General features: G+C 46.1%; 41 non-coding genes across 41 annotated transcripts; 36 read left to right on the top strand and 5 right to left on the bottom strand.

Moving 5' to 3' along the window:
• The first annotated feature begins 53 nt into the window (after positions 1-53).
• Positions 54-126, top strand: TRNAM-CAU (transfer RNA methionine (anticodon CAU)). The gene has a single exon. It is a non-coding gene; the product is annotated as a tRNA-Met (tRNA).
• Positions 127-344: 218 nt separating this feature from the next.
• Positions 345-417, top strand: TRNAR-ACG (transfer RNA arginine (anticodon ACG)). The gene has a single exon. It is a non-coding gene; the product is annotated as a tRNA-Arg (tRNA).
• Positions 418-425: 8 nt separating this feature from the next.
• On the top strand, positions 426-497 carry TRNAH-GUG (transfer RNA histidin (anticodon GUG)). The gene has a single exon. It is a non-coding gene; the product is annotated as a tRNA-His (tRNA).
• Positions 498-1128: 631 nt separating this feature from the next.
• Positions 1129-1201, top strand: TRNAM-CAU (transfer RNA methionine (anticodon CAU)). The gene has a single exon. It is a non-coding gene; the product is annotated as a tRNA-Met (tRNA).
• A 218-nt stretch (positions 1202-1419) lies between these two features.
• TRNAR-ACG (transfer RNA arginine (anticodon ACG)) lies at positions 1420-1492 on the top strand. Its single transcript has one exon. It is a non-coding gene; the product is annotated as a tRNA-Arg (tRNA).
• Positions 1493-1500: 8 nt separating this feature from the next.
• On the top strand, positions 1501-1572 carry TRNAH-GUG (transfer RNA histidin (anticodon GUG)). Its single transcript has one exon. It is a non-coding gene; the product is annotated as a tRNA-His (tRNA).
• Positions 1573-1985: 413 nt separating this feature from the next.
• Positions 1986-2057, bottom strand: TRNAE-UUC (transfer RNA glutamic acid (anticodon UUC)). Its single transcript has one exon. It is a non-coding gene; the product is annotated as a tRNA-Glu (tRNA).
• Positions 2058-2203: 146 nt separating this feature from the next.
• On the top strand, positions 2204-2276 carry TRNAM-CAU (transfer RNA methionine (anticodon CAU)). The gene has a single exon. It is a non-coding gene; the product is annotated as a tRNA-Met (tRNA).
• Positions 2277-2575: 299 nt separating this feature from the next.
• Positions 2576-2647, top strand: TRNAH-GUG (transfer RNA histidin (anticodon GUG)). Its single transcript has one exon. It is a non-coding gene; the product is annotated as a tRNA-His (tRNA).
• Positions 2648-3278: 631 nt separating this feature from the next.
• TRNAM-CAU (transfer RNA methionine (anticodon CAU)) lies at positions 3279-3351 on the top strand. The gene has a single exon. It is a non-coding gene; the product is annotated as a tRNA-Met (tRNA).
• A 218-nt stretch (positions 3352-3569) lies between these two features.
• On the top strand, positions 3570-3642 carry TRNAR-ACG (transfer RNA arginine (anticodon ACG)). The gene has a single exon. It is a non-coding gene; the product is annotated as a tRNA-Arg (tRNA).
• An 8-nt stretch (positions 3643-3650) lies between these two features.
• On the top strand, positions 3651-3722 carry TRNAH-GUG (transfer RNA histidin (anticodon GUG)). The gene has a single exon. It is a non-coding gene; the product is annotated as a tRNA-His (tRNA).
• A 413-nt stretch (positions 3723-4135) lies between these two features.
• Positions 4136-4207, bottom strand: TRNAE-UUC (transfer RNA glutamic acid (anticodon UUC)). Its single transcript has one exon. It is a non-coding gene; the product is annotated as a tRNA-Glu (tRNA).
• Positions 4208-4355: 148 nt separating this feature from the next.
• Positions 4356-4428, top strand: TRNAM-CAU (transfer RNA methionine (anticodon CAU)). Its single transcript has one exon. It is a non-coding gene; the product is annotated as a tRNA-Met (tRNA).
• A 288-nt stretch (positions 4429-4716) lies between these two features.
• Positions 4717-4788, top strand: TRNAH-GUG (transfer RNA histidin (anticodon GUG)). Its single transcript has one exon. It is a non-coding gene; the product is annotated as a tRNA-His (tRNA).
• Positions 4789-5201: 413 nt separating this feature from the next.
• Positions 5202-5273, bottom strand: TRNAE-UUC (transfer RNA glutamic acid (anticodon UUC)). Its single transcript has one exon. It is a non-coding gene; the product is annotated as a tRNA-Glu (tRNA).
• A 140-nt stretch (positions 5274-5413) lies between these two features.
• On the top strand, positions 5414-5486 carry TRNAM-CAU (transfer RNA methionine (anticodon CAU)). Its single transcript has one exon. It is a non-coding gene; the product is annotated as a tRNA-Met (tRNA).
• Positions 5487-6489: 1003 nt separating this feature from the next.
• TRNAM-CAU (transfer RNA methionine (anticodon CAU)) lies at positions 6490-6562 on the top strand. Its single transcript has one exon. It is a non-coding gene; the product is annotated as a tRNA-Met (tRNA).
• A 288-nt stretch (positions 6563-6850) lies between these two features.
• On the top strand, positions 6851-6922 carry TRNAH-GUG (transfer RNA histidin (anticodon GUG)). Its single transcript has one exon. It is a non-coding gene; the product is annotated as a tRNA-His (tRNA).
• A 413-nt stretch (positions 6923-7335) lies between these two features.
• Positions 7336-7407, bottom strand: TRNAE-UUC (transfer RNA glutamic acid (anticodon UUC)). Its single transcript has one exon. It is a non-coding gene; the product is annotated as a tRNA-Glu (tRNA).
• A 140-nt stretch (positions 7408-7547) lies between these two features.
• Positions 7548-7620, top strand: TRNAM-CAU (transfer RNA methionine (anticodon CAU)). Its single transcript has one exon. It is a non-coding gene; the product is annotated as a tRNA-Met (tRNA).
• Positions 7621-7838: 218 nt separating this feature from the next.
• On the top strand, positions 7839-7911 carry TRNAR-ACG (transfer RNA arginine (anticodon ACG)). Its single transcript has one exon. It is a non-coding gene; the product is annotated as a tRNA-Arg (tRNA).
• Positions 7912-7919: 8 nt separating this feature from the next.
• TRNAH-GUG (transfer RNA histidin (anticodon GUG)) lies at positions 7920-7991 on the top strand. Its single transcript has one exon. It is a non-coding gene; the product is annotated as a tRNA-His (tRNA).
• A 636-nt stretch (positions 7992-8627) lies between these two features.
• TRNAM-CAU (transfer RNA methionine (anticodon CAU)) lies at positions 8628-8700 on the top strand. Its single transcript has one exon. It is a non-coding gene; the product is annotated as a tRNA-Met (tRNA).
• A 218-nt stretch (positions 8701-8918) lies between these two features.
• TRNAR-ACG (transfer RNA arginine (anticodon ACG)) lies at positions 8919-8991 on the top strand. Its single transcript has one exon. It is a non-coding gene; the product is annotated as a tRNA-Arg (tRNA).
• Positions 8992-8999: 8 nt separating this feature from the next.
• Positions 9000-9071, top strand: TRNAH-GUG (transfer RNA histidin (anticodon GUG)). Its single transcript has one exon. It is a non-coding gene; the product is annotated as a tRNA-His (tRNA).
• Positions 9072-9702: 631 nt separating this feature from the next.
• Positions 9703-9775, top strand: TRNAM-CAU (transfer RNA methionine (anticodon CAU)). The gene has a single exon. It is a non-coding gene; the product is annotated as a tRNA-Met (tRNA).
• Positions 9776-9993: 218 nt separating this feature from the next.
• On the top strand, positions 9994-10066 carry TRNAR-ACG (transfer RNA arginine (anticodon ACG)). The gene has a single exon. It is a non-coding gene; the product is annotated as a tRNA-Arg (tRNA).
• Positions 10067-10074: 8 nt separating this feature from the next.
• On the top strand, positions 10075-10146 carry TRNAH-GUG (transfer RNA histidin (anticodon GUG)). Its single transcript has one exon. It is a non-coding gene; the product is annotated as a tRNA-His (tRNA).
• Positions 10147-10559: 413 nt separating this feature from the next.
• On the bottom strand, positions 10560-10631 carry TRNAE-UUC (transfer RNA glutamic acid (anticodon UUC)). Its single transcript has one exon. It is a non-coding gene; the product is annotated as a tRNA-Glu (tRNA).
• A 146-nt stretch (positions 10632-10777) lies between these two features.
• TRNAM-CAU (transfer RNA methionine (anticodon CAU)) lies at positions 10778-10850 on the top strand. Its single transcript has one exon. It is a non-coding gene; the product is annotated as a tRNA-Met (tRNA).
• Positions 10851-11149: 299 nt separating this feature from the next.
• TRNAH-GUG (transfer RNA histidin (anticodon GUG)) lies at positions 11150-11221 on the top strand. Its single transcript has one exon. It is a non-coding gene; the product is annotated as a tRNA-His (tRNA).
• A 631-nt stretch (positions 11222-11852) lies between these two features.
• On the top strand, positions 11853-11925 carry TRNAM-CAU (transfer RNA methionine (anticodon CAU)). Its single transcript has one exon. It is a non-coding gene; the product is annotated as a tRNA-Met (tRNA).
• A 218-nt stretch (positions 11926-12143) lies between these two features.
• TRNAR-ACG (transfer RNA arginine (anticodon ACG)) lies at positions 12144-12216 on the top strand. Its single transcript has one exon. It is a non-coding gene; the product is annotated as a tRNA-Arg (tRNA).
• Positions 12217-12224: 8 nt separating this feature from the next.
• Positions 12225-12296, top strand: TRNAH-GUG (transfer RNA histidin (anticodon GUG)). The gene has a single exon. It is a non-coding gene; the product is annotated as a tRNA-His (tRNA).
• Positions 12297-12936: 640 nt separating this feature from the next.
• Positions 12937-13009, top strand: TRNAM-CAU (transfer RNA methionine (anticodon CAU)). The gene has a single exon. It is a non-coding gene; the product is annotated as a tRNA-Met (tRNA).
• Positions 13010-13227: 218 nt separating this feature from the next.
• TRNAR-ACG (transfer RNA arginine (anticodon ACG)) lies at positions 13228-13300 on the top strand. The gene has a single exon. It is a non-coding gene; the product is annotated as a tRNA-Arg (tRNA).
• An 8-nt stretch (positions 13301-13308) lies between these two features.
• TRNAH-GUG (transfer RNA histidin (anticodon GUG)) lies at positions 13309-13380 on the top strand. Its single transcript has one exon. It is a non-coding gene; the product is annotated as a tRNA-His (tRNA).
• Positions 13381-14015: 635 nt separating this feature from the next.
• TRNAM-CAU (transfer RNA methionine (anticodon CAU)) lies at positions 14016-14088 on the top strand. Its single transcript has one exon. It is a non-coding gene; the product is annotated as a tRNA-Met (tRNA).
• Positions 14089-14306: 218 nt separating this feature from the next.
• Positions 14307-14379, top strand: TRNAR-ACG (transfer RNA arginine (anticodon ACG)). The gene has a single exon. It is a non-coding gene; the product is annotated as a tRNA-Arg (tRNA).
• An 8-nt stretch (positions 14380-14387) lies between these two features.
• Positions 14388-14459, top strand: TRNAH-GUG (transfer RNA histidin (anticodon GUG)). Its single transcript has one exon. It is a non-coding gene; the product is annotated as a tRNA-His (tRNA).
• The last annotated feature ends 541 nt before the right edge of the window (positions 14460-15000 follow it).

Genomic DNA, 15000 nt, shown 5'->3' with positions numbered 1-15000 from the left:
CTTACAGAATTCCATCTTATCTCTGGACGGCAACAACCAATCACACGCAAGATGCCTCGTTAGCGCAGTAGGTAGCGCGTCAGTCTCATAATCTGAAGGTCGTGAGTTCGATCCTCACACGGGGCATGGATCTATCCTTGTTTTTTCCCTCCGCCTTAACTGGATAGGCACTGCTCTTTGCCATTCAATACCGAAACGATACTGGATAATATGGAAAGGTAGCAAACAAGGCAGAAGGGTTTTGGCTAGGGGCTAAAAGCAACCGTGTTGAGGTCTTTGAATATGGCTGCGAGCGTAGCAAAAGTCCAAAATGGGGAGCATGATTAGTGGCAAGCTCTCACACAGGGCCAGTGGCGCAATGGATAACGCGTCTGACTACGGATCAGAAGATTGTAGGTTCGACTCCTACCTGGCTCGTGAATGTCGCCGTGATCGTATAGTGGTTAGTACTCTGCGTTGTGGCCGCAGCAACCCCGGTTCGAATCCGGGTCACGGCATTCTTGATGAAAAAGCAAAGGTGCTCTTGTAGACGGCAAGCCTGAATGATACTTTTATGAACTTTTTGAGCGCTATCTTAATTCAGAGGGTCTTTCGATGTAGTTGCAAGCTTAGGAAAATGCTCATTCCCATACCGGGAGTCGAACCCGGGCTGCCTGGGTGAGAACCAGGAATCCTAACCGCTAGACCATATGGGAACCGCTGAAACCCTTTTTCAGTAATAAGTAGAAAAAAAATCAGTTTCATGATTTGAAAACTCATTTTTAAGCATGGATGGCATCAACAACCACTTGCAAGTGGCCTCGTTAGCGCAGCATTTTTGGCTGCCAAGAGCATCTGCAAACTAAGCCGCTTAATTCTGCAAGAAAGGTGCAGGCCTTTGAATGCAGGCACAAGCTTAGCAAAACACTCATTCCCATACCGGGAGTCGAACCCGGGCCGCCTGAGTTAAAACCAGGAATCCAAACCGCTAGACCATATGGGAAAAGTTGCTTTCACAGCTTGCTTTAAACTTTCCAATATATGTAGATATATACATGTACATATTAAAAAAAAAAAAAAAAAAAGAAGTTTTGTGCTTACAGAATTCCATCTTATCTCTGGACGGCAACAACCAATCACACGCAAGATGCCTCGTTAGCGCAGTAGGTAGCGCGTCAGTCTCATAATCTGAAGGTCGTGAGTTCGATCCTCACACGGGGCATGGATCTATCCTTGTTTTTTCCCTCCGCCTTAACTGGATAGGCACTGCTCTTTGCCATTCAATACCGAAACGATACTGGATAATATGGAAAGGTAGCAAACAAGGCAGAAGGGTTTTGGCTAGGGGCTAAAAGCAACCGTGTTGAGGTCTTTGAATATGGCTGCGAGCGTAGCAAAAGTCCAAAATGGGGAGCATGATTAGTGGCAAGCTCTCACACAGGGCCAGTGGCGCAATGGATAACGCGTCTGACTACGGATCAGAAGATTGTAGGTTCGACTCCTACCTGGCTCGTGAATGTCGCCGTGATCGTATAGTGGTTAGTACTCTGCGTTGTGGCCGCAGCAACCCCGGTTCGAATCCGGGTCACGGCATTCTTGATGAAAAAGCAAAGGTGCTCTTGTAGACGGCAAGCCTGAATGATACTTTTATGAACTTTTTGAGCGCTATCTTAATTCAGAGGGTCTTTCGATGTAGTTGCAAGCTTAGGAAAATGCTCATTCCCATACCGGGAGTCGAACCCGGGCCGCCTGGGTGAGAACCAGGAATCCTTACCGCTAGACCATATGGGAACCGCTGAGACCCTTTTTCAGTAATAAGTAGAAAAAAAATCAGTTTCATGATTTGAAAACTCATTTTTAAGCATGGATGGCATCAACAACCACTTGCAAGTGGCCTCGTTAGCGCAGCATTTTTGGCTGCCAAGAGCATCTGCAAACTAAGCCGCTTAATTCTGCAAGAAAGGTGCAGGCCTTTGAATGCAGGCACAAGCTTAGCAAAACACTCATTCCCATACCGGGAGTCGAACCCGGGCCGCCTGGGTGAAAACCAGGAATCCTAACCGCTAGACCATATGGGAAAAGTTGCTTTCACAGCTTGCTTTAAACTTTCCAATATATGTAGATATATACATGTACATATTAAAAAAAAAAAAAAAAAAAGAAGTTTTGTGCTTACAGAATTCCATCTTATCTCTGGACGGCAACAACCAATCACACGCAAGATGCCTCGTTAGCGCAGTAGGTAGCGCGTCAGTCTCATAATCTGAAGGTCGTGAGTTCGATCCTCACACGGGGCATGGATCTATCCTTGTTTTTTCCCTCCGCCTTAACTGGATAGGCACTGCTCTTTGCCATTCAATACCGAAACGATACTGGATAATATGGAAAGGTAGCAAACAAGGCAGAAGGGTTTTGGCTAGGGGCTAAAAGCAACCGTGTTGAGGTCTTTGAATATGGCTGCGAGCGTAGCAAAAGTCCAAAATGGGGAGCATGATTAGTGGCAACCTCTCACACAGGGCCAGTGGCGCAATGGATAAAGCGTCTGACTACGGATCAGAAGATTGTAGGTTCGACTCCTACCTGGCTCGTGAATGTCGCCGTGATCGTATAGTGGTTAGTACTCTGCGTTGTGGCCGCAGCAACCCCGGTTCGAATCCGGGTCACGGCATTCTTGATGAAAAAGCAAAGGTGCTCTTGTAGACGCCAAGCCTGAATGATACTTTTATGAACTTTTTGAGCGCTATCTTAATTCAGAGGGTCTTTCGATGTAGTTGCAAGCTTAGGAAAATGCTCATTCCCATACCGGGAGTCGAACCCGGGCCGCCTGGGTGAGAACCAGGAATCCTTACCGCTAGACCATATGGGAACCGCTGAGACCCTTTTTCAGTAATAAGTAGAAAAAAAATCAGTTTCATGATTTGAAAACTCATTTTTAAGCATGGATGGCATCAACAACCACTTGCAAGTGGCCTCGTTAGCGCAGCATTTTTGGCTGCCAAGAGCATCTGCAAACTAAGCCGCTTAATTCTGCAAGAAAGGTGCAGGCCTTTGAATGCAGGCACAAGCTTAGCAAAACACTCATTCCCATACCGGGAGTCGAACCCGGGCCGCCTGAGTTAAAACCAGGAATCCAAACCGCTAGACCATATGGGAAAAGTTGCTTTCACAGCTTGCTTTAAACTTTCCAATATATGTAGATATATACATGTACATATTAAAAAAAAAAAAAAAAAAAGAAGTTTTGTGCTTACAGAATTCCATCTTATCTCTGGACGGCAACAACCAATCACACGCAAGATGCCTCGTTAGCGCAGTAGGTAGCGCGTCAGTCTCATAATCTGAAGGTCGTGAGTTCGATCCTCACACGGGGCATGGATCTATCCTTGTTTTTTCCCTCCGCCTTAACTGGATAGGCACTGCTCTTTGCCATTCAATACCGAAACGATACTGGATAATATGGAAAGGTAGCAAACAAGGCAGAAGGGTTTTGGCTAGGGGCTAAAAGCAACCGTGTTGAGGTCTTTGAATATGGCTGCGAGCGTAGCAAAAGTCCAAAATGGGGAGCATGATTAGTGGCAAGCTCTCACACAGGGCCAGTGGCGCAATGGATAACGCGTCTGACTACGGATCAGAAGATTGTAGGTTCGACTCCTACCTGGCTCGTGAATGTCGCCGTGATCGTATAGTGGTTAGTACTCTGCGTTGTGGCCGCAGCAACCCCGGTTCGAATCCGGGTCACGGCATTCTTGATGAAAAAGCAAAGGTGCTCTTGTAGACGGCAAGCCTGAATGATACTTTTATGAACTTTTTGAGCGCTATCTTAATTCAGAGGGTCTTTCGATGTAGTTGCAAGCTTAGGAAAATGCTCATTCCCATACCGGGAGTCGAACCCGGGCCGCCTGGGTGAGAACCAGGAATCCTTACCGCTAGACCATATGGGAACCGCTGAGACCCTTTTTCAGTAATAAGTAGAAAAAAAATCAGTTTCATGATTTGAAAACTCATTTTTAAGCATGGATGGCATCAACAACCACTTGCAAGTGGCCTCGTTAGCGCAGCATTTTTGGCTGCCAAGAGCATCTGCAAACTAAGCCGCTTAATTCTGCAAGAAAGGTGCAGGCCTTTGAATGCAGGCACAAGCTTAGCAAAACACTCATTCCCATACCGGGAGTCGAACCCGGGCCGCCTGGGTGAAAACCAGGAATCCTAACCGCTAGACCATATGGGAAAAGTTGCTTTCACAGCTTGCTTTAAACTTTCCAATATATGTAGATATATACATGTACATATTAAAAAAAAAAAAAAAAATAAAGAAGTTTTGTGCTTACAGAATTCCATCTTATCTCTGGACGGCAACAACCAATCACACGCAAGATGCCTCGTTAGCGCAGTAGGTAGCGCGTCAGTCTCATAATCTGAAGGTCGTGAGTTCGATCCTCACACGGGGCATGGATCTATCCTTGTTTTTTCCCTCCGCCTTAACTGGATAGGCACTGCTCTTTGCCATTCAATACCGAAACGATACTGGATAATATGGAAAGGTAGCAAACAAGGCAGAAGGGTTTTGGCTAGGGGCTAAAAGCAACCGTGTTGAGGTCTTTGAATATGGCTGCGAGCGTAGCAAAAGTCCAAAATGGGGAGCATGATTAGTGGCAACCTCTCACACAGGGCCAGTGGCGCAATGGATAACGCGTCTGACTACGGATCAGAAGATTGTAGGTTCGGCTCGTGAATGTTGCCGTGATCGTATAGTGGTTAGTACTCTGCGTTGTGGCCGCAGCAACCCCGGTTCGAATCCGGGTCACGGCATTCTTGATGAAAAAGCAAAGGTGCTCTTGTAGACGGCAAGCCTGAATGATACTTTTATGAACTTTTTGAGCGCTATCTTAATTCAGAGGGTCTTTCGATGTAGTTGCAAGCTTAGGAAAATGCTCATTCCCATACCGGGAGTCGAACCCGGGCCGCCTGGGTGAGAACCAGGAATCCTTACCGCTAGACCATATGGGAACCGCTGAGACCCTTTTTCAGTAATAAGTAGAAAAAAAATCAGTTTCATGATTTGAAAACTCATTTTTAAGCATGGATGGCATCAACAACCACTTGCAAGTGGCCTCGTTAGCGCAGCATTTTTGGCTGCCAAGAGCATCTGCAAACTAAGCCGCTTAATTCTGCAAGAAAGGTGCAGGCCTTTGAATGCAGGCACAAGCTTAGCAAAACACTCATTCCCATACCGGGAGTCGAACCCGGGCCGCCTGGGTGAAAACCAGGAATCCTAACCGCTAGACCATATGGGAAAAGTTGCTTTCACAGCTTGCTTTAAACTTTCCAATATATGTAGATATATACATGTACATATTAAAAAAAAAAAAAGAAGTTTTGTGCTTACAGAATTCCATCTTATCTCTGGACGGCAACAACCAATCACACGCAAGATGCCTCGTTAGCGCAGTAGGTAGCGCGTCAGTCTCATAATCTGAAGGTCGTGAGTTCGATCCTCACACGGGGCATGGATCTATCCTTGTTTTTTCCCTCCGCCTTAACTGGATAGGCACTGCTCTTTGCCATTCAATACCGAAACGATACTGGATAATATGGAAAGGTAGCAAACAAGGCAGAAGGGTTTTGGCTAGGGGCTAAAAGCAACCGTGTTGAGGTCTTTGAATATGGCTGCGAGCGTAGCAAAAGTCCAAAATGGGGAGCATGATTAGTGGCAACCTCTCACACAGGGCCAGTGGCGCAATAGATAACGCGTCTGACTACGGATCAGAAGATTGTAGGTTCGACTCCTACCTGGCTCGTGAATGTCGTCGTGATCGTATAGTGGTTAGTACTCTGCGTTGTGGCCGCAGCAACCCCGGTTCGAATCCGGGTCACGGCATGCTTGATGAAAAAGCAAAGGTGCTCTTGTAGACGGCAAGCCTGAATGATACTTTTATGAACTTTTTGAGCGCTATCTTAATTCAGAGGGTCTTTCGATGTAGTTGCAAGCTTAGGAAAATGCTCATTCCCATACCGGGAGTCGAACCCGGGCCGCCTGGGTGAGAACCAGGAATCCTTATCGCTAGACCATATGGGAACCGCTGAGACCCTTTTTCAGTAATAAGTAGAAAAAAAATCAGTTTCATGATTTGAAAACTCATTTTTAAGCATGGATGGCATCAACAACCACTTGCAAGTGGCCTCGTTAGCGCAGCATTTTTGGCTGCCAAGAGCATCTGCAAACTAAGCCGCTTAATTCTGCAAGAAAGGTGCAGGCCTTTGAATGCAGGCACAAGCTTAGCAAAACACTCATTCCCATACCTGGAGTCGAACCCGGGCCGCCTGGGTGAAAACCAGGAATCCTAACCGCTAGACCATATGGGAAAAGTTGCTTTCACAGCTTGCTTTAAACTTTCCAATATATGTAGATATATACATGTACATATTAAAAAAAAAAAAAAAAAAAAGAAGTTTTGTGCTTACAGAATTCCATCTTATCTCTGGACGGCAACAACCAATCACACGCAAGATGCCCCGTTAGCGCAGTAGGTAGCGCGTCAGTCTCATAATCTGAAGGTCGTGAGTTCGATCCTCACATGGGGCATGGATCTATCCTTGTTTTTTCCCTCCGCCTTAACTGGATAGGCACTGCTCTTTGCCATTCAATACCGAAACGATACTGGATAATATGGAAAGGTAGCAAACAAGGCAGAAGGGTTTTGGCTAGGGGCTAAAAGCAACCGTGTTGAGGTCTTTGAATATGGCTGCGAGCGTAGCAAAAGTCCAAAATGGGGAGCATGATTAGTGGCAACCTCTCACACAGGGCCAGTGGCGCAATGGATAACGCGTCTGACTACGGATCAGAAGATTGTAGGTTCGGCTCGTGAATGTTGCCGTGATCGTATAGTGGTTAGTACTCTGCGTTGTGGCCGCAGCAACCCCGGTTCGAATCCGGGTCACGGCATTCTTGATGAAAAAGCAAAGGTGCTCTTGTAGACGGCAAGCCTGAATGATACTTTTATGAACTTTTTGAGCGCTATCTTAATTCAGAGGGTCTTTCGATGTAGTTGCAAGCTTAGGAAAATGCTCATTCCCATACCGGGAGTCGAACCCGGGCCGCCTGGGTGAGAACCAGGAATCCTTACCGCTAGACCATATGGGAACCGCTGAGACCCTTTTTCAGTAATAAGTAGAAAAAAAATCAGTTTCATGATTTGAAAACTCATTTTTAAGCATGGATGGCATCAACAACCACTTGCAAGTGGCCTCGTTAGCGCAGCATTTTTGGCTGCCAAGAGCATCTGCAAACTAAGCCGCTTAATTCTGCAAGAAAGGTGCAGGCCTTTGAATGCAGGCACAAGCTTAGCAAAACACTCATTCCCATACCGGGAGTCGAACCCGGGCCGCCTGGGTGAAAACCAGGAATCCTAACCGCTAGACCATATGGGAAAAGTTGCTTTCACAGCTTGCTTTAAACTTTCCAATATATGTAGATATATACATGTACATATTAAAAAAAAAAAAAGAAGTTTTGTGCTTACAGAATTCCATCTTATCTCTGGACGGCAACAACCAATCACACGCAAGATGCCTCGTTAGCGCAGTAGGTAGCGCGTCAGTCTCATAATCTGAAGGTCGTGAGTTCGATCCTCACACGGGGCATGGATCTATCCTTGTTTTTTCCCTCCGCCTTAACTGGATAGGCACTGCTCTTTGCCATTCAATACCGAAACGATACTGGATAATATGGAAAGGTAGCAAACAAGGCAGAAGGGTTTTGGCTAGGGGCTAAAAGCAACCGTGTTGAGGTCTTTGAATATGGCTGCGAGCGTAGCAAAAGTCCAAAATGGGGAGCATGATTAGTGGCAAGCTCTCACACAGGGCCAGTGGCGCAATGGATAACGCGTCTGACTACGGATCAGAAGATTGTAGGTTCGACTCCTACCTGGCTCGTGAATGTCGCCGTGATCGTATAGTGGTTAGTACTCTGCGTTGTGGCCGCAGCAACCCCGGTTCGAATCCGGGTCACGGCATTCTTGATGAAAAAGCAAAGGTGCTCTTGTAGACGGCAAGCCTGAATGATACTTTTATGAACTTATTGAGCGCTATCTTAATTCAGAGGGTCTTTCGATGTAGTTGCAAGCTTAGGAAAATGCTCATTCCCATACCAGGAGTCGAACCCGGGCCGCCTGGGTGAGAACCAGGAATCCTAACCGCTAGACCATATGGGAACCGCTGAGACCCTTTTTCAGTAATAAGTAGAAAAAAAATCAGTTTCATGATTTGAAAACTCATTTTTAAGCATGGATGGCATCAACAACCACTTGCAAGTGGCCTCGTTAGCGCAGCATTTTTGGCTGCCAAGAGCATCTGCAAACTAAGCCGCTTAATTCTGCAAGAAAGGTGCAGGCCTTTGAATGCAGGCACAAGCTTAGCAAAACACTCATTCCCATACCTGGAGTCGAACCCGGGCCGCCTGGGTGAAAACCAGGAATCCTAACCGCTAGACCATATGGGAAAAGTTGCTTTCACAGCTTGCTTTAAACTTTCCAATATATGTAGATATATACATGTACATATTAAAAAAAAAAAAAAAAAAAAAAAAGAAGTTTTGTGCTTACAGAATTCCATCTTATCTCTGGACGGCAACAACCAATCACACGCAAGATGCCTCGTTAGCGCAGTAGGTAGCGCGTCAGTCTCATAATCTGAAGGTCGTGAGTTCGATCCTCACACGGGGCATGGATCTATCCTTGTTTTTTCCCTCCGCCTTAACTGGATAGGCACTGCTCTTTGCCATTCAATACCGAAACGATACTGGATAATATGGAAAGGTAGCAAACAAGGCAGAAGGGTTTTGGCTAGGGGCTAAAAGCAACCGTGTTGAGGTCTTTGAATATGGCTGCGAGCGTAGCAAAAGTCCAAAATGGGGAGCATGATTAGTGGCAAGCTCTCACACAGGGCCAGTGGCGCAATGGATAACGCGTCTGACTACGGATCAGAAGATTGTAGGTTCGACTCCTACCTGGCTCGTGAATGTCGCCGTGATCGTATAGTGGTTAGTACTCTGCGTTGTGGCCGCAGCAACCCCGGTTCGAATCCGGGTCACGGCATTCTTGATGAAAAAGCAAAGGTGCTCTTGTAGACGGCAAGCCTGAATGATACTTTTATGAACTTTTTGAGCGCTATCTTAATTCAGAGGGTCTTTCGATGTAGTTGCAAGCTTAGGAAAATGCTCATTCCCATACCGGGAGTCGAACCCGGGCTGCCTGGGTGAGAACCAGGAATCCTAACCGCTAGACCATATGGGAACCGCTGAAACCCTTTTTCAGTAATAAGTAGAAAAAAAATCAGTTTCATGATTTGAAAACTCATTTTTAAGCATGGATGGCATCAACAACCACTTGCAAGTGGCCTCGTTAGCGCAGCATTTTTGGCTGCCAAGAGCATCTGCAAACTAAGCCGCTTAATTCTGCAAGAAAGGTGCAGGCCTTTGAATGCAGGCACAAGCTTAGCAAAACACTCATTCCCATACCGGGAGTCGAACCCGGGCCGCCTGAGTTAAAACCAGGAATCCAAACCGCTAGACCATATGGGAAAAGTTGCTTTCACAGCTTGCTTTAAACTTTCCAATATATGTAGATATATACATGTACATATTAAAAAAAAAAAAAAAAAAAGAAGTTTTGTGCTTACAGAATTCCATCTTATCTCTGGACGGCAACAACCAATCACACGCAAGATGCCTCGTTAGCGCAGTAGGTAGCGCGTCAGTCTCATAATCTGAAGGTCGTGAGTTCGATCCTCACACGGGGCATGGATCTATCCTTGTTTTTTCCCTCCGCCTTAACTGGATAGGCACTGCTCTTTGCCATTCAATACCGAAACGATACTGGATAATATGGAAAGGTAGCAAACAAGGCAGAAGGGTTTTGGCTAGGGGCTAAAAGCAACCGTGTTGAGGTCTTTGAATATGGCTGCGAGCGTAGCAAAAGTCCAAAATGGGGAGCATGATTAGTGGCAAGCTCTCACACAGGGCCAGTGGCGCAATGGATAACGCGTCTGACTACGGATCAGAAGATTGTAGGTTCGACTCCTACCTGGCTCGTGAATGTCGCCGTGATCGTATAGTGGTTAGTACTCTGCGTTGTGGCCGCAGCAACCCCGGTTCGAATCCGGGTCACGGCATTCTTGATGAAAAAGCAAAGGTGCTCTTGTAGACGGCAAGCCTGAATGATACTTTTATGAACTTTTTGAGCGCTATCTTAATTCAGAGGGTCTTTCGATGTAGTTGCAAGCTTAGGAAAATGCTCATTCCCATACCGGGAGTCGAACCCGGGCCGCCTGGGTGAGAACCAGGAATCCTTACCGCTAGACCATATGGGAACCGCTGAGACCCTTTTTCAGTAATAAGTAGAAAAAAAATCAGTTTCATGATTTGAAAACTCATTTTTAAGCATGGATGGCATCAACAACCACTTGCAAGTGGCCTCGTTAGCGCAGCATTTTTGGCTGCCAAGAGCATCTGCAAACTAAGCCGCTTAATTCTGCAAGAAAGGTGCAGGCCTTTGAATGCAGGCACAAGCTTAGCAAAACACTCATTCCCATACCGGGAGTCGAACCCGGGCCGCCTGGGTGAAAACCAGGAATCCTAACCGCTAGACCATATGGGAAAAGTTGCTTTCACAGCTTGCTTTAAACTTTCCAATATATGTAGATATATACATGTACATATTAAAAAAAAAAAAAAAAAAAGAAGTTTTGTGCTTACAGAATTCCATCTTATCTCTGGACGGCAACAACCAATCACACGCAAGATGCCTCGTTAGCGCAGTAGGTAGCGCGTCAGTCTCATAATCTGAAGGTCGTGAGTTCGATCCTCACACGGGGCATGGATCTATCCTTGTTTTTTCCCTCCGCCTTAACTGGATAGGCACTGCTCTTTGCCATTCAATACCGAAACGATACTGGATAATATGGAAAGGTAGCAAACAAGGCAGAAGGGTTTTGGCTAGGGGCTAAAAGCAACCGTGTTGAGGTCTTTGAATATGGCTGCGAGCGTAGCAAAAGTCCAAAATGGGGAGCATGATTAGTGGCAACCTCTCACACAGGGCCAGTGGCGCAATGGATAAAGCGTCTGACTACGGATCAGAAGATTGTAGGTTCGACTCCTACCTGGCTCGTGAATGTCGCCGTGATCGTATAGTGGTTAGTACTCTGCGTTGTGGCCGCAGCAACCCCGGTTCGAATCCGGGTCACGGCATTCTTGATGAAAAAGCAAAGGTGCTCTTGTAGACGCCAAGCCTGAATGATACTTTTATGAACTTTTTGAGCGCTATCTTAATTCAGAGGGTCTTTCGATGTAGTTGCAAGCTTAGGAAAATGCTCATTCCCATACCGGGAGTCGAACCCGGGCCGCCTGGGTGAGAACCAGGAATCCTTACCGCTAGACCATATGGGAACCGCTGAGACCCTTTTTCAGTAATAAGTAGAAAAAAAATCAGTTTCATGATTTGAAAACTCATTTTTAAGCATGGATGGCATCAACAACCACTTGCAACTGGCCTCGTTAGCGCAGCATTTTTGGCTGCCAAGAGCATCTGCAAACTAAGCCGCTTAATTCTGCAAGAAAGGTGCAGGCCTTTGAATGCAGGCACAAGCTTAGCAAAACACTCATTCCCATACCGGGAGTCGAACCCGGGCCGCCTGAGTTAAAACCAGGAATCCAAACCGCTAGACCATATGGGAAAAGTTGCTTTCACAGCTTGCTTTAAACTTTCCAATATATGTAGATATATACATGTACATATTAAAAAAAAAAAAAAAAAAAGAAGTTTTGTGCTTACAGAATTCCATCTTATCTCTGGACGGCAACAACCAATCACACGCAAGATGCCTCGTTAGCGCAGTAGGTAGCGCGTCAGTCTCATAATCTGAAGGTCGTGAGTTCGATCCTCACACGGGGCATGGATCTATCCTTGTTTTTTCCCTCCGCCTTAACTGGATAGGCACTGCTCTTTGCCATTCAATACCGAAACGATACTGGATAATATGGAAAGGTAGCAAACAAGGCAGAAGGGTTTTGGCTAGGGGCTAAAAGCAACCGTGTTGAGGTCTTTGAATATGGCTGCGAGCGTAGCAAAAGTCCAAAATGGGGAGCATGATTAGTGGCAAGCTCTCACACAGGGCCAGTGGCGCAATGGATAACGCGTCTGACTACGGATCAGAAGATTGTAGGTTCGACTCCTACCTGGCTCGTGAATGTCGCCGTGATCGTATAGTGGTTAGTACTCTGCGTTGTGGCCGCAGCAACCCCGGTTCGAATCCGGGTCACGGCATTCTTGATGAAAAAGCAAAGGTGCTCTTGTAGACGGCAAGCCTGAATGATACTTTTATGAACTTTTTGAGCGCTATCTTAATTCAGAGGGTCTTTCGATGTAGTTGCAAGCTTAGGAAAATGCTCATTCCCATACCGGGAGTCGAACCCGGGCCGCCTGGGTGAGAACCAGGAATCCTTACCGCTAGACCATATGGGAACCGCTGAGACCCTTTTTCAGTAATAAGTAGAAAAAAAATCAGTTTCATGATTTGAAAACTCATTTTTAAGCATGGATGGCATCAACAACCACTTGCAAGTGGCCTCGTTAGCGCAGCATTTTTGGCTGCCAAGAGCATCTGCAAACTAAGCCGCTTAATTCTGCAAGAAAGGTGCAGGCCTTTGAATGCAGGCACAAGCTTAGCAAAACACTCATTCCCATACCGGGAGTCGAACCCAGGCCGCCTGGGTGAAAACCAGGAATCCTAACCGCTAGACCATATGGGAAAAGTTGCTTTCACAGCTTGCTTTAAACTTTCCAATATATGTAGATATATACATGTACATATTAAAAAAAAAAAAAAAAAAAAAAAAAAAAGAAGTTTTGTGCTTACAGAATTCCATCTTATCTCTGGACGGCAACAACCAATCACACGCAAGATGCCTCGTTAGCGCAGTAGGTAGCGCGTCAGTCTCATAATCTGAAGGTCGTGAGTTCGATCCTCACACGGGGCATGGATCTATCCTTGTTTTTTCCCTCCGCCTTAACTGGATAGGCACTGCTCTTTGCCATTCAATACCGAAACGATACTGGATAATATGGAAAGGTAGCAAACAAGGCAGAAGGGTTTTGGCTAGGGGCTAAAAGCAACCGTGTTGAGGTCTTTGAATATGGCTGCGAGCGTAGCAAAAGTCCAAAATGGGGAGCATAATTAGTGGCAACCTCTCACACAGGGCCAGTGGCGCAATGGATAACGCGTCTGACTACGGATCAGAAGATTGTAGGTTCGACTCCTACCTGGCTCGTGAATGTCGCCGTGATCGTATAGTGGTTAGTACTCTGCGTTGTGGCCGCAGCAACCCCGGTTCGAATCCGGGTCACGGCATTCTTGATGAAAAAGCAAAGGTGCTCTTGTAGACGGCAAGCCTGAATGATACTTTTATGAACTTTTTGAGCGCTATCTTAATTCAGAGGGTCTTTCGATGTAGTTGCAAGCTTAGGAAAATGCTCATTCCCATACCAGGAGTCGAACCCGGGCCGCCTGGGTGAGAACCAGGAATCCTAACCGCTAGACCATATGGGAACCGCTGAAACCCTTTTTCAGTAATAAGTAGAAAAAAAATCAGTTTCATGATTTGAAAACTCATTTTTAAGCATGGATGGCATCAACAACCACTTGCAAGTGGCCTCGTTAGCGCAGCATTTTTGGCTGCCAAGAGCATCTGCAAACTAAGCCGCTTAATTCTGCAAGAAAGGTGCAGGCCTTTGAATGCAGGCACAAGCTTAGCAAAACACTCATTCCCATACCTGGAGTCGAACCCGGGCCGCCTGGGTGAAAACCAGGAATCCTAACCGCTAGACCATATGGGAAAAGTTGCTTTCACAGCTTGCTTTAAACTTTCCAATATATGTAGATATATACATGTACATATTAAAAAAAAAAAAAAAAAAAAAAAGAAGTTTTGTGCTTACAGAATTCCATCTTATCTCTGGACGGCAACAACCAATCACACGCAAGATGCCTCGTTAGCGCAGTAGGTAGCGCGTCAGTCTCATAATCTGAAGGTCGTGAGTTCGATCCTCACACGGGGCATGGATCTATCCTTGTTTTTTCCCTCCGCCTTAACTGGATAGGCACTGCTCTTTGCCATTCAATACCGAAACGATACTGGATAATATGGAAAGGTAGCAAACAAGGCAGAAGGGTTTTGGCTAGGGGCTAAAAGCAACCGTGTTGAGGTCTTTGAATATGGCTGCGAGCGTAGCAAAAGTCCAAAATGGGGAGCATGATTAGTGGCAAGCTCTCACACAGGGCCAGTGGCGCAATGGATAACGCGTCTGACTACGGATCAGAAGATTGTAGGTTCGACTCCTACCTGGCTCGTGAATGTCGCCGTGATCGTATAGTGGTTAGTACTCTGCGTTGTGGCCGCAGCAACCCCGGTTCGAATCCGGGTCACGGCATTCTTGATGAAAAAGCAAAGGTGCTCTTGTAGACGCCAAGCCTGAATGATACTTTTATGAACTTTTTGAGCGCTATCTTAATTCAGAGGGTCTTTCGATGTAGTTGCAAGCTTAGGAAAATGCTCATTCCCATACCGGGAGTCGAACCCGGGCCGCCTGGGTGAGAACCAGGAATCCTTACCGCTAGACCATATGGGAACCGCTGAGACCCTTTTTCAGTAATAAGTAGAAAAAAAATCAGTTTCATGATTTGAAAACTCATTTTTAAGCATGGATGGCATCAACAACCACTTGCAAGTGGCCTCGTTAGCGCAGCATTTTTGGCTGCCAAGAGCATCTGCAAACTAAGCCGCTTAATTCTGCAAGAAAGGTGCAGGCCTTTGAATGCAGTCACAAGCTTAGCAAAACACTCATTCCCATACCGGGAGTCGAACCCAGGCCGCCTGGGTGAAAACCAGGAATCCTAACCGCTAGACCATATGGGAAAAGTTGCTTTCACAGCTTGCTTTAAACTTTCCAATATATGTAGATATATACATGT

Source organism: Eleutherodactylus coqui, chromosome 2, assembly GCF_035609145.1.
Source record: "Eleutherodactylus coqui strain aEleCoq1 chromosome 2, aEleCoq1.hap1, whole genome shotgun sequence".
In the NCBI taxonomy this organism is placed as follows: domain Eukaryota; kingdom Metazoa; phylum Chordata; class Amphibia; order Anura; family Eleutherodactylidae; genus Eleutherodactylus; species Eleutherodactylus coqui.
Note: the sequence above shows the minus strand (reverse complement) of the source record. Positions and strands in the feature narration are given on the sequence as shown.